At 49.1% G+C, this 13919-nt stretch overlaps 1 long non-coding RNA gene across 1 annotated transcript; it reads left to right on the forward strand.

The window, feature by feature from the left end:
- The first annotated feature begins 6 nt into the window (after positions 1 to 6).
- LOC115272718 lies at positions 7 to 913 on the forward strand. Its single transcript, XR_003900419.1, has 2 exons — positions 7 to 160; positions 628 to 913. It is a non-coding gene; the product is annotated as an uncharacterized LOC115272718 (long non-coding RNA).
- Positions 914 to 13919: the final 13006 nt, after the last annotated feature.

Raw genomic sequence — 13919 nt, forward strand, 5'->3', positions numbered from 1 at the left:
GGAAGATGTCTCCTCTCGGTGCGCGCAGCTTCGCGCGAGGGTCAGCGACGGGGCAGCGGCCGCCCGAGCCGCGCCGGCCCTGCCCACGAACAGGCTCCCGCGGCTCGACAGCTGCCCGACGGGCTAGCAGGCTGGGGACGTCGACGGAGCCCGGCCAGAGGTATCGGAGCAACGCCATGCGAGCAGCCCAACCGCGATCAGGGCATTTCCCCAGCCAATCTCGTGCTTTGGGGCCCGTTTAAATTATAAATCCCATAAAGGACCGTGGCTTGGCCGTTACGCATCCGGGTCGGCACTGTTGGCTTCACTGCACCCTCGCTGAGAGGTGTCACACAGATCTTTTTCTCCCTGCCTTGGGTTCCCACTCTTGACCCCCTGATTCCTGGGATCCGGGGATGCAGGGCAGGGGGTGGAACACGAAGTGAATCATACAACTTCTATAAACAACCTTCTAGTCTTTGAGGAAGATGATAAAGACAATTGAGATAATGATAGCTTCTATTTCTATTAAGATTTGAACCTGGGTAAAGGCACTATGTAAACCCACGGTATTATTTATTTCCACACGGTGTTTTTCTACATGCATGCATTGGGAGTATTACAGACATTCTCTACTTTGTTTCACAGCCTCCCAAGGAGTCAAACGAATGTGCCTGGTAGTATTATACTCATGAGAAGGATAGACAGCTGACGTATGGAAAGGTTAAACAGCTTGCCTAATTACTCCAGCAGAGAGGATCCAGGGCTCTGCCAGGGCAGACCACAAAACCTCACAACAGAAAAAGGTTTGTGAGCACACTTGGGGTGATGAGCACTGCGTGATGTATGGAATCGTAGAATCGCTGGACGGTACACCTGGAACTGACTTATGCTGTATGTTAATTGGAATTAAAATAAAAACTAAAAAAAAGTTTATTAATATGGTCGTACCCTCTTGAATTCCAGTCAGTGGGAAATAGTCTTTATTGTGATACCAATTTTTGTTCAGACTTCTTAGATTTTCAGGAGCACTGATGTGAAGAAGATCTTCACCAAAACCTTATCAGGTCTAAAGCCTTTTTAAATCTTTCAGACTACAGTAAAATATATCTTAACAGCGACAGTCTTTCACATTGGTGCTGCCAGACGTGGTCCCAGAGGCAACTGGCTGGCTGTCGGTATAGAAAAAGGCCGCAGCTTGCTTTGTTTTTAAGTAGGAGGACCCTTGCCATCATCAGATTAAGTGTTAGGCCTCATTGCTATTTGCAAAGTAAATGGCTTTATTATCTTGCCACCCGTCCTTGTAACCAATGGGATACTTCAGTACAAAGAGGAGAAGGAGGTCTCTAGCCCTAGCTCGATTTGGTTTCACCCTTTTCCTTGTGGTTCTGAGCCCTTAAGTATTTAACCCTCAGCATTGAGTGAGTTGTTCATCTTCACCAGACAGATGCCTCCTACAGATTTAACCCGGTCGGGTATGCTGGGAGGAAACCTAGGAAGGCCCTAAGAGCAGTAACAGTAATACTTAATTTGACCAGAACTGCAAGTAAAAGTTTGTCGGATTGCAACCAGCTCTTTTCCAGTTGAAAGCCATTTAACTAGTCTGCATTGCGTTGGGAGGTGACGGGCGGAGGAATAGCATTTAAACCGATCTACGCAATGGGTTTTCCACAAGGAGTCTTTGTTACTATTCGAAAGCAGATGTGCAGGGTGAGATACGAGATAGATGCCGAGTGATTCCCCCCAAATCACAATTGGCAAAGGTATATTTTGAGGCTCACTGCTTTGTCCTAAAAGAGACATTTTCAAGGATAGACCTTGGGTGAGTCCCCAAGGAGGACACTAGAGCTACAAACTATATGGCTTCAGTTGTAGCTGCAGAGAGGTGCAGAGAGCAGTAGATGGGAAGAAGGGAAGAAAGGTGCCTTCTAGAGACCTGGAGAAGAGGACCCCTGGTTGGAATAAGCTGGCACCTTAATAAAATATTAACACATCTCTCACTTCATGCATAAGGCTGAGACCCAAGAAGTACTAAGAGTCAAAATCCAGATCACCACTTTCTTTTGGGAGACTTTAGTGGGCGAAAGAACTGTGTAGTCTCATCAATGAAGTTAAACTATTTCTAATTTCTCTGCACTCCTTAAATGTTAAGGAAGCAGGGATGTCCCAAGCAGTGGAAGTCTAAACCAAAATAGAGACGTCTGTCTTGAAGATGCCCTAAGAGGTAGCATAACTAGTGGTTAAAAAGCTTTGATATCTGAGACTAAACGTCTGCTCTGCTACTAGCTCTTTGATCCTAATGAACTCCTCAAAGCCCCTGTTTTTCATCTATGAAGTAGGAAAATGCCTAACTCTCAAATGAATAATGTCTTAAAGCTCAACGTCTGGCACATGACAGCCTCCAATTATGAGCATTTATTATGTTTCTGACCTCTAGTTCTTTTTTTAAGTTTATTTATTTATTTTGAGAGAGAGCATGATCAAGGGAGGGGGAGGGACAGAGAGAGAGAGAGGGAGAGAGAGAATCCCAACCCCGGCTCAAACTCATGAACCATCGTGAGATAATGACCTGAGCCCAAACCAAGAGTCCAAAGCCTAACTGACTGAGCCACCCAGGTGCCCCTGCTTCTGACCAGTAGTTTTTTTTTTATGTTTTATTTATTTTTGATACAGAGAGAGACAGAGCAAGAGATGGGGAGGGGCAGAGAGAGAAGGAGACACAGAACCAGAAGCAGACTCCAGGTTCTGAGCTAGCTGTCAGCATAGAGCCTGAAGCGGGGCTCGAACCCATGAATGTGAGATGTGACCTGAGCTGAAGTCGGAGGCTTAACCGACTGAGCCACTCAGGCGCCCCCTGACCGGTAGTTTTAAGGAAAGTTTTGAGTAGAGATGTCTCAGTATTTAGGCAAATTGACATGGAGTGTAAGTAGTGACTGAGAACTTCTCCTTTTTCCCTTTCTAGCTTTCATTGTCCTGGCTCCCCGGACTCTGCCTGTCCCTCTCTCATCGTCACCTCCCTCCTAAGGTCTCTTCCTTTCCTTCCTTTTCTCCCGTCACTTGTCGGCCGGCCGCTCTCTAGCTGCTGTGTTCACTCCTCCCCGCCCCCCCAGCCTGCTGTCCTCTGCTCTGCCCTCAGCAGAACAGACCTTGCTTGCTCACTTCCCCTTATCCATCCATTTGGAGGACTTAATCCCATACTTTCTAGTTTTTTTTACTAAATCATTTCCTGAATGGGGCGCCCAGGTTGCTCAGTTGGTTGAACATCCAACTCATGGTTTCGGCTCCAGTCATGATCGTGTGGTTCATGAGTTTGAGCCCTGCATCAGGCTTTGTGCTGATAGCATGGAGCCTGGTTGGGATTCTCTCTCTCTCTCCCTCTCTCTCTCTCTCTCTCTCCACCCCTCCCCCAGTCATGCGCATGCTCTCTCAAGATGGATAAATAAACTTTTTAAAAAATCATTTCCTGAATGCCTCCTTACATCTCCTTCCACTAGACTATAATTTCTGTCAAGGCAAGAGCCTGGCCACATCTGTATCTGTCAAAAAATCTTCCAAAATCAATATCACGTACTTACTGTGTCAATCTTAGGAGAGATAAACACTAGGTGTTGGGTGACTGTGAGCTTTAAGGGATAGATAGTTTCTTTTAGGGGCGCCTGGGTGGCTCAGTTGGTTAAACATCCAACTTCAGCTCAGGTCATGATCACACGGTTCATGAGTTCAAGCCCCACGTTAGGCTCTGTGCTGACAGCTCAGAGCCTGGAGCCTGCTTCCAAATCTGTGTCTCCCTCTCTGCTCCTCTTCCACTCATGCTCTGTCTCTCAAAAATGAATAAACGTTAAAAAATATTTTTTAAAAGTTTCTTTTATTTTTAATGTTTATTTATTGATTTTGAGAGAGAGAGAGAGAGAGACAGAAAGAGAGAGAGCAAGCAGGGGGAGTGCAGAGGGAGAGAGAATCCCAAGCTTGAACTTACTTGAAATGGGTTTGAACCCACAAACCATAAAATCATGACCTGAGCATAAGCCAAGAGTCGGATGCTTAACAGACTGAGCCATCCAGTCACCCCTGGAGGTTTTCTTTTGGGTTTGGAAGTAAAATATAAATTGATCATGGGAGAGAGGAAAAAAAAGGAAGCCAGAAGTGCCCTGTTGATTGTCGTGTCATTGACTAAGAATGGCACATGAGATTCTCCTAAGTTTCAGGGAGTGTGGGTGATTCTTTCTTAAGGATTTCGGGACCACAGCGTTCCCTGGCCCAGTGCCTCTTGGCTGCCATTTTTTCTAGGCATATAGCCTGCCTTCGTGCAGACCTGCCTCCACTGACTTACGGGATTGACCTTCACTGCCGGGGCAGCTGCGGTAGCATCTGGGATCCGCCTGCTTTTTTTTTAGCAGCCTTCCTTGCTATTGGGGCCGGGCCAACCTCACTTCTACTTCTAAAACGGAGGCCTCCCTGCCTTTCCAGAGTGGGTCTTCAGCCCTGTACCTCACTACACCTGTCTGGGGCTGTTTTTGGCTTCCTGGGGTTTCGGATCTGTTTGCAGCCTTATGCTCGTTCACTGGCTCAGCTATTGGTAGTTTTGCGGTCTGCCAGCCTCATCCCCAAAGGGCTAGTTGCCTAAACACTTAGGCCTGTTCCTGGATTCTCCTAGTGGGTCTGATCTCTGCCCATCTTCTTCAGGAGCATCCACTGCCTTTTGTCAGCTTCGGCTAAAGCTGGCCCTTCTTTGGCCGCTTTGTGAGAGGTTCTCACTGGCTGTGTATTATTTATTAGCCCCGGTCCTTAACCTATCAGGAACCCTGTTCTCTCTTTACTAAAACTGACATGATGACTCCTGCCCTGTTTCCTGCTGGGATTATTGTGGAATCAAGTGGACTAATGCATACGAACGCTCCGTGAAAGCTGGAAGACAGCACAGTTCGACAGGATTGCTGGTTCTTCTGTTTCTTTTTATTTCTTTTCTTTTCGTCTCTTTTCTTTCTTTCTTTTTTTTTTTACTACATGAAGGAATAGTTTTGTTACTGAGTAGCTTGTGCCCAACACTAAACCGAGTGCTTATATGGAGACAAAACATTTGAAAAATTAGAAAGCTTGGTTTTTACCCTTGAAGACTTCATGTCATGGAGGAGGTACCAAGAAGACATGACATGCTTAGAGAACAATCATCATTACAGTCAATCACCAGAAGATATGGCAGCGATAGGAACTGGATAGAGTATTCCACTTGGATGTAGGCTCCATGGGATAGGAAGATGTGTTCATTTTGTTCACGTTCACGCTGTATCCCCGGTGTCCAGGACGGTGCCGGGCATGGCTGCATTCATCCGGCCGTGTTTATTGTCTCCATGAACACGGTAGCGCATGATGCTTTTTGAGAGACAGGGACGTGAAGGCCGGAGGGCTTGGAGCGCTTGCAGGTAAGTTTGGTTTTGATAGAGTAAGAGAGGCGTGTGGGTTCTGGAGCAAAGGACTGATGTGATAGCTATTGTTGCAGCTGTCACTTCGGTTGGAATAGAGGTGACAGACAAAGCCCTACAACTGCAAACCCAGCCGGGAAGTAAGGATGCAGATTTAAGGCCAAGTTCATCACTCTCTTTACGCCAGCTTCTCTTGTGATCTCCCCTTTCCACGCCCTTTATCTCTACAGCTCCTAGAGATGTCGTCTCTGGAGTCTAGATTGGAGTATATCGCAAACTTAATATCTCCAGTCAACTTTTTTTTTTCCAAAATGCCTCTTTAATTATACCATTCATTAAATATGAAGTGTGTAATTTGAAAATGACAATCTTCTCTTTTTCCAAAATGCCTGCTAAATATTTAAACTTCCAAATGTATTCAGTTGTCTTTCTCTTTCTGGCTAAATCTATTTTCACACTCTCTGGGGGACCACAAGAAAATATTGACAGCACTGAAGGTGAGATTTTCATGTTGTGTTTTTTTGCAATTATACTTGATTTGACACACAGCTTGGAGTTCATGTTTTGATTTTGTCACAATTACTAGATCGCTTCTACCACTGATCTAATTACCTTCTTGTTGGTGAGCTGCACATCCTTAGTAAACTTTCTATGCCTGCATAATTTCATCCGTATCAAGAATGTGGGAGACACTATATGTTTACACTTAGATGTTGCTAAATCTTGTAATCAGTTTCAATAATAAAGGCTATGTTTTTTTTAATGTTTATTTATTTACTTTGAGACAGAGTGAGCATACAGGCTGGGAAGGGGCAGAGAGAGAGGGAGAGAGTGACTCTCTGCGTTCACAGCACAGAGACCTATGTGGGGCTCAATCCCACGGAACCATGGGATCATGACCTGAGCTGAAATCAAGAGTCGGACGCTTAACTGACTAAGCCACCCAGGTGCCCCCCCAACATCTATGTTTTTAATGGATATGTTTAATGAAGGCTTCTGCTAGTATTTGCATGAGCATTAGAATTGTCTATAATACATTTAAGCATTTTATGTTTCATTTCAGTATTTAGTACTTGTGTACTATTTCCTATCTTTTATTCATTTTTATAGTTGACCAATACAGAAAACTGGACAAATCGAATTCTCAGATCCATCTTGCTGGAAGATAAATATAGAATGTGCAATGTCTTCTTTTCTCTGAATCCATGTTATTCCTCTTGAAGGAACTATATTTCTTTCCACATGCATTTGAGTTGCTCCTTAATACATAGGCATGCGATTTGGCCACTCTTGGTAGGAGAACAATGCCCCTAATTTCCAGTCCCGGCTCTTCATTCTCTAGTGCACTTCTGATGAAACCCGCCACCCACCATCTCACGTGTGGTGGGATCTCTGTATGACCAATAGCATCATAAACTACAAAATACATGCCAGTTTTTAATTACCAGCTGGGCCCTCAAGATTTAAAATATGAAACTGGGACCTTGCCCTCAAGGGGCTTACAGTTCAAAGAGAAAAGAAAAGAAAGACAACTACTTCAAAACTGTCACGGCGCCCAGACCAACAACAGCCCGGTGGGGCTGGGAGAGCAAGGAGATGCGCTTCCTGGACCCCACAGGGTCTGCAGCCCTCTCTCAATCTCTCTCTCTCTCTCTCTCTCTCCCAGGATTCCCCTGGTGCATTTACCCAGAGCTGCGCCAACTTCTTCCTTAGAGTCTGTTCGCTCCTCCTCTTTTAGGACACGTTAGCATCTAGTCACAGTATCTCAGGGCTGGCGTGGAAGCTGCAGGTCATTGAATCCAACCTGCTCATTTTAAAAACTGCCAGTCTGAGACCCAAAGATGTTGTGCAGCTTGGCCAAGGTCATGCCGCTAGTTTAGTAATGTAATTGGGACTATAAACCATGTCTTCTGATCGCTGCGTTTTCCTGCTACTGCTCAAATTGGCGTCATTTTTAACCATCAGATCTACCATCATTCATTTGTTCCTTCCCCAGAAAGAGCAGCAGCCTGCGCGGGACCCTGCACTTGGCACTGAGGTTGATTGCAATGTGGGTGTGCACAAGACCACGTTATGTGTGTGGGGTGGGGGGTGTGGAGGTCAGGTGACCACATAAATTAGCCTCCAAACTGAGACCCTTTGAAACAGGGAAAAGGTCTAACAATAACTATATGCACATCAGGTGTTTACTCAGAGGAGCGCCCTCACGGACACCAGGTCTAGGCAGGATACACGCACAGTCTGTACAGGATAGGGTGAGGGCACACAGGTGGGAGGGGCCAATTCTGCTGTGGGGGGAGGGGTGTTCAGTCAGGGAAGTCTTTTTGGAGGAGGTGATGCTTGGAAGTTACTGAAGTTTTGATGTTAACCAAGAAGACAATGGAGAAAGGGCCTTTCCCATCCCTGACATGCTCTGGACGCAGCAGGACGGCCAGCGAGAGCTGAGCCTGCAAAGGTAGGGAATTCTGGGGCGCCTGGGTGGCTCAGTCGGTTAAGGCTCCGACTTCGGCTCAGGTCAGATCCCATGTTCCTGGGTTCAAGCCCCGCATCAGGCTCTGTGCTGACAGCTGGCTCAGAGCCTGGAGCCTGCTTCAGATTCTGTGTCTCCTTCTCTCTGTGCTTCTCCCCCTCTCATGCTCTGTATCAAAAATAAATAAAATATTTAAAAAAAAAAGGGAGGGAATTCTATCCTAGAGGACCTCCTGCACCACATGCAGCAAGCAGGCGGGGGCGCAGTGACCCCCAGCCCCCTTGGATCCCAGCAGGTATTTGGTCATCCAGGCAGCAAATATTTACTGAGTATCTGCTAGGTAGCAGGCACTGCCGTCGGCACTGGGAATACGGTGGACACGACGGGGTGTGGTGGTCCGGCGGGCCCCCCCGAAATGCCCTGTCTGTATTCCCAGTCCAGCTGCATCCTGCAATGAGTAGTCACTGTGATCAAGCCACAGAGCTCTTAGGGTCTCAGTTTCCTCATCTGTGAAATGGGCAGGAGTCCCTCCCCACGGGTGGTTGTCACAGGACCTAAGTGGGTTAACACTCACCGCACTAGAGCAGCACCTTGGAAGAGAGTAAGTGCTACACAAGTTTGTGAAGTAAACCTGAGCTTACAGGTAGTTGGGAGGATCACAGCCAATTATTTATTAGATAAATTCTGTAAAGAAAATAAGGAGGCGTCGCTGAAGAGATGACATTGGAGTCGAGATCATATAATAAGAAGGAACATTCCAGGGAAAGGGAACCCCTTGAGCAAGGCCCTCAGTGGGAACAGACATTCATGTCCTTAAAAAGAAGCAGCCCAGGGGCGCCTGGGTGGCTCACTTGATTAAGCATCAGACTCTTGATTTCAGCTCAGATAGTGCATGATCTCACAGCTCAAGAGTTTGAGCCCCGCATCAGCTCAGCACAGACGGTGCAGAGCCTGTTTGGGATTCTCTCTCTCTCTCTCTCTCTCTCTCTCTCTCTCTCTCTCCCCCCCCCTCTTTCTCTCTGCCCCTCTTCCACTCTCTCTCAAGATAATTAAATAGGGGCGCCTGGGTGGCTCAGTCGGTTAAGCGTCCGGCTTCGGCTCAGGTCAGATCTCATAGTTCGTGGGTTCGAGCCCTGTGCTGGGCTTTGTGCAGACTGCTAGCTCAGAGCCTGGAGCCTGTTTCAGATTCTGTATCTCCCTCTCTCTCTGACCCTCCCCTGCTCCAGCTGTCTCTCTCTGTCTCTCAAAAATAAATAAAAAGCATTAAAAAAATTTCTTTAAAAAGCTGCCTTTAAAAAAAAGATAATTAAATAAACTTAAAATTTTAAAAAGGGGGGACACCTATGTGGCTCAGTTGGTTAACTGTCTGGCTTTGGTTCCGGTCATGGTCTTGTATTTCTGAGTTCAAGTCCCTGCATCCAGCTCTCTGCTGTGAGCGTAGAGTCCCTGTCCCCTTCGCGTTCTGCCCCTCCCCCCCATTCTCTCTCTCTCTCTCTCTCAAAAATAAATACATACATTAAAAAGGAGGAGGAGGAGGAGAAGAAGAAGGAGGAGGAGAAGAAGAAAAGGCCCAGCCTGGCGGGGGTGGAGAGTGGTACTAGATGAAGTCAGGGCAGCCAGGCTGGGTCCATACAGAGCTCGGCACAAGCTGGGAGTGTATTCTCAGGGCAGGGGCAGCCCATGATGGTCCTGGAAGCACGGGGATGACAGGGTCAATTTTATGTTCCAGAAAGAACTCTCATGCAAAAGTAGAATGCTGGAGGGAAAATTAAGGTGTTCTGCGGATCACTTTGAGGGAATTTGAGGCCACGGCCTCAGGCAGTAAATCTGGTGTGAAAAGGAGAGGGAAGGTAGAGGCCAGGTCCGCAGGGTCTGGCCACACCCGGGGCTCTGAGGGCAGAGGGGCTGCGCCAGCCCCTGATGGGGGCGGGGCCCAGGAGAAACAGGGACGGGCCGGGAGGAGGGGATCGCGCCTCACTCTCTGAGCCTGGGGCTCTACAAGGGCTGGGGTGCAGGAGCGCAGTCGGCGCCCAGATGCACCGCACCGTGGGAGGAACAAGATGGCCCACAGAAAGCCTGAGTGGCTCAGTCCGTTAAGCATCAGACTGGCTCCTGTCACAATCTTGCAATTCACGAGTCCAAGCCCTGCGCTGGGCTCTGTGCGGACAGCTCAGAGCCTGGAGCCTGTTTCGGATTCTGTGTCTCCCGCTCTCTCTGCCCGTCCCCTGCTCACACTCTGTCTCTCTTTCTCTCAAAAATAAATAAACGTTAAAAAATTTTTTTTAAGTGCAGGAGACCAGAGTCTCAGGGAGAGGGCGGCAGCTAAGAGGCCTGTGCCTGGCCCTTGTGGGTGCCTGCTTCCTGCTCAAAGAATGAATGAGTGTAGGAAGCTTCCAGCAGCGGAAGAGGAGCCCCTAAGAGCAGCTGAGAAGGAAAGGCCGGAGAGGAAGGCCACAAGGAGAGCAGCGTGGAGGAGCGTGTGGAGCTGCAGGCAGGGCTTGAGGGGCGGACCCGGCTGGAAGACCCCTCCCCCATGGGGGGCCTTTGTGACACCACCTTTGATGGCAGTGTCAGGGCAGATGGGAGTGGGGGCCCAGCATGCACTGAGAACGAATGAGAAGAAAAGACGGCCAGTGTCCACCCCCCTGGAAGAGCAGAGGAAAGACCGGAGTGTGACAGGAAAGTCCCCGGCTTGTGTGTGGCCTGCAAGGTGCAGCTGGAGAGAGGGCTTGGAAATGGAACCTGGAAATACAAGATAAGGCAGAGAGCGGGAGGTTCCTTGTGTGGAACAGCCAGCGAGGGCGGACCGGTCCCGAGTGGCCCCAGCTGAGACCCCTTCCCCTGAACCTGGAGAGGCTGCACCGCGCTTGTCCGGAGGGCGTGGGGGCAAGAGGCTAATGCAGTTTACACCTGAGAACCCCTGGAGCGTCTTAGGGATGGAGAAGGCAGTGTGGGTGGTTTGCTTTTTTTTTTTTCCCCTTCTATAGTTCATTGTCAAGTTGGTTTCCATGTAACACCCAGGGCTCATCCCCACAGGTGCCCTCCTCCATGCCCACCACCTCCATCCCCTCTCCCCCACCCACATCAGACCTCAGTTTGTTCTCCGTATTCAAGAGTCTCTCATGGTTTGCGTCCCTCTCTCTCCCCAACTCTCTTTCCCTCTTCCCCTCCCCCTGGTCCTCCATTAGGTTTCTCCTGTTCTCCTGTTAGACCTCTGAGTGCAAACATGGTATCTGTCCTTCTCTGCCTGGCTTATTTCACTTAGCATGACACCCTCGAGGTCCATCCACTTTCCTACAAATGGCCATATGTCATTCTTTCTCATTGCCGTGCAATACTCCATTGCGTATATAAACCACATCTTCTTGATCCACTCATCAGGTGATGGACATTTAGGCTCTTTCCATGATTTGGCTCTTGTTGACAGTGCCGCTATGAACATTGGGGTGCATGTGCCCCTCTGCATCAGCACTTCTGTATGAGTGTGGGAGGCTTTCGACCTCCAACCCTTTCTCTCTGAGAGAGGCCAGGTCTTACTGCTCTTAATTTCCTTGGAGGGAGAAGAGGGTGAATTTAGGAAACAGTAGAGTGCTCTCAGGGAGCCTACCTCCCGGGGAGCCTACCTCTCAGCTCGCAGGGAGAGCCGAGAAGAGTCCAAAACAGGCCACACTGGACCCCAGATGATGGATAAACAGGAGTTTTCTGCCTCCCTCAGGTTCAGCTCTGCCTCTCTCCCATAATTGCCCTTGGACTTTCTGCAAAGCCTGACCCTCAGCCCTCAGCTCTTCCTTCCCTTCACTTATTCTAACTTCAAATGTCACCTAGGTGGCGGTGACTCCCACTGCAGCAGCCGCCCTGACCTTCCCACGCGGCCCGGCCTGGGAGCTTCCCCTGGGACTTTCCTGTAAGGAATGAAGCTCCCACATGATCCTCCCCTGCAAACAGGTTCAGGCTATGCTCCCTCCCCCTCAGGCCCCCTCCTCTGCCCCCAAACATGTGCACCAGGCCTTCCCTGCAGCCCCCCTGTGGATTCCCACAGGGCTGTAAACCATCCACCCAGTTTGACATTTACTGCATAACCTTTTTGCATTTTAACAATCTCCCGTGAGATTTTTCTCCCCCCTATAGTCAGCCCCCTGAAGACTGGGCTTACGTGTGTGCTGATTTCTTCCACCATGTCTGGAATCAGCTCTCAAAAATAGCCATTTCCGGGTACCTGGGTAGCTGGGTCAGTCAGTTGAGCATCCAACTTTGACTCAGGTCATGATCTCACCATTTGTGAGTCTGAGCCCTGCACCAGGCTCTTTGCTGTCAGCATGGAGCCTGCTTCAGATCCTCTGTCTGCCCCCCACCACTCCGCCCAGCTTGCGTGCTCTCTCTCAAAAATAAATAAACATTAAAAAAATAAAGAAAAGAAAATAGCCATTTCCCCATTCATTAATGTGAGAGCAGGCCGCTGTCTGGGGGCAGAGGGCACAGGGAACAGCCTAGAAGGCTTGCCAGGGAAGAGGTGGACTTTGTAATTATCCGAGGAGAACATTTTGGGCGCAAAGTGTTTGCATCTGAGTAGAGACTCAAATGGGATGAAATGATGGAAGAGGCCATTGAATCACTTTGTCAGGAAGGCCCAGCCACTGGGTGGTGGAGACGGAAGCGGAAGAGAAAGCCGAGGGCCTGGGAGTATCTGGTGGCGTTTAGCTCGGGTTGGGAGCAGTTCGGTGGCCAATAGCCGCGAGAGGCTCCAGAAGGGCAGGACCCTGACTCAAGGCCAGAGATGAGAGCAGCATCTGTAGCAGCAGCCGCTGCGGGCGCCGGGTCAGCTTCGCTAAAGGCGAGGCGGGTAACGGGGAGGGTTGATGGTCAGAGACTAGACTGAGTGGAAACCAGGCGGAGACAGATCAGTGTTGGGCAGAGGGCACGGGATGAGAAGGCTGGCGGGGACTCACATAGTCCCAGCTTCGCCCTGCGAGCAGGAGAAGAGGCATGAAGAGAGGCTGGTGAACACTGCACTTCTCGGTGGCCCCCATTCAGCTCCAGTCAGAAGGGTGGAAGAGAGGGCGTTGGAAAGGCCTCATGGGTGGGCTTAACGGGGCATAGCGGCGTCTTCCGTCTGTGGGAGTCAGGGAGGGGGTGGGGTGCGTGGCTTGTGACCCTCTCTTTCAGAACTTTGTTCCTGAGCCAGGTGAAGCCCCCTGGCTTCCCGCCAACCCAAATGTGGTCTTTCAGCCCCCAGAAAATTCTGAGAGCCACATCCACCAACCATACGCGCACACAAATTAAATCCCTCTCTGGTTAGCTGGAGTCCGTTTCTGTTGGCAAGGACCAAGAACTCTGACTAAATATGAGAGTTTAATCCTGTTGTTTAAAGGTTGAGGATGCTGTCAGATTGCTACCCAGATGTGGAGTCCAAGGAAGAATCTAGAAGAACCACAGATTTGTTCATCTCTTTGGTTTCCTATGTACTAGGTATGAGGCACAGGGAGATAAATGTGACAGACTCTGGTCTTTTTTTTTTTTTTTAGTTTATTTGTTTTTGAGAGAGACAGAGAAAAAGCAGGGAAGGAACAGAAAGAGAGAGAGAGAGAGGGAGAGAGAGAGAATCCCAAGCAGATTCCATGCTATCAGCACAAAGCCCAATGTGGGGCTCAAACTCACAAGACCCTGAGATCATGGCCTGAACTGAAACCAAGAGTCTGACACTTAATTGACTGAGCCACCCAGGTGCCCTGACTCTGGTCTTAATGTAAACAAGTGAGTGTATCTTTGAGTTCACCCAGAAGCAAAACTCAAAACAAGGATTCAAGCGCAAGTAGTTTATACAGACCGTGGTCCTAGGAAGCGCTGGTAGGGAAGTGGGGAAGTAAGACAAGGAGGAGAAGGTGGCAACAGAAGATGCCCCATGACACAGGCCGCTACGCGGGTTACCGGACCTCAGCCTGGCTCGGCCTCTGGGAGACAGTGCAGAACAGACCTCAGAGTTTCACTTACCACCAGCTGCCATCTGTCCTGGGTCGAGGGAGGCCTCCAGAGGCCATGAGCTCCTTAAACTT

This window comes from Suricata suricatta, chromosome 11, assembly GCF_006229205.1.
Source record: "Suricata suricatta isolate VVHF042 chromosome 11, meerkat_22Aug2017_6uvM2_HiC, whole genome shotgun sequence".
NCBI classification, from domain to species: Eukaryota; Metazoa; Chordata; class Mammalia; order Carnivora; family Herpestidae; genus Suricata; species Suricata suricatta.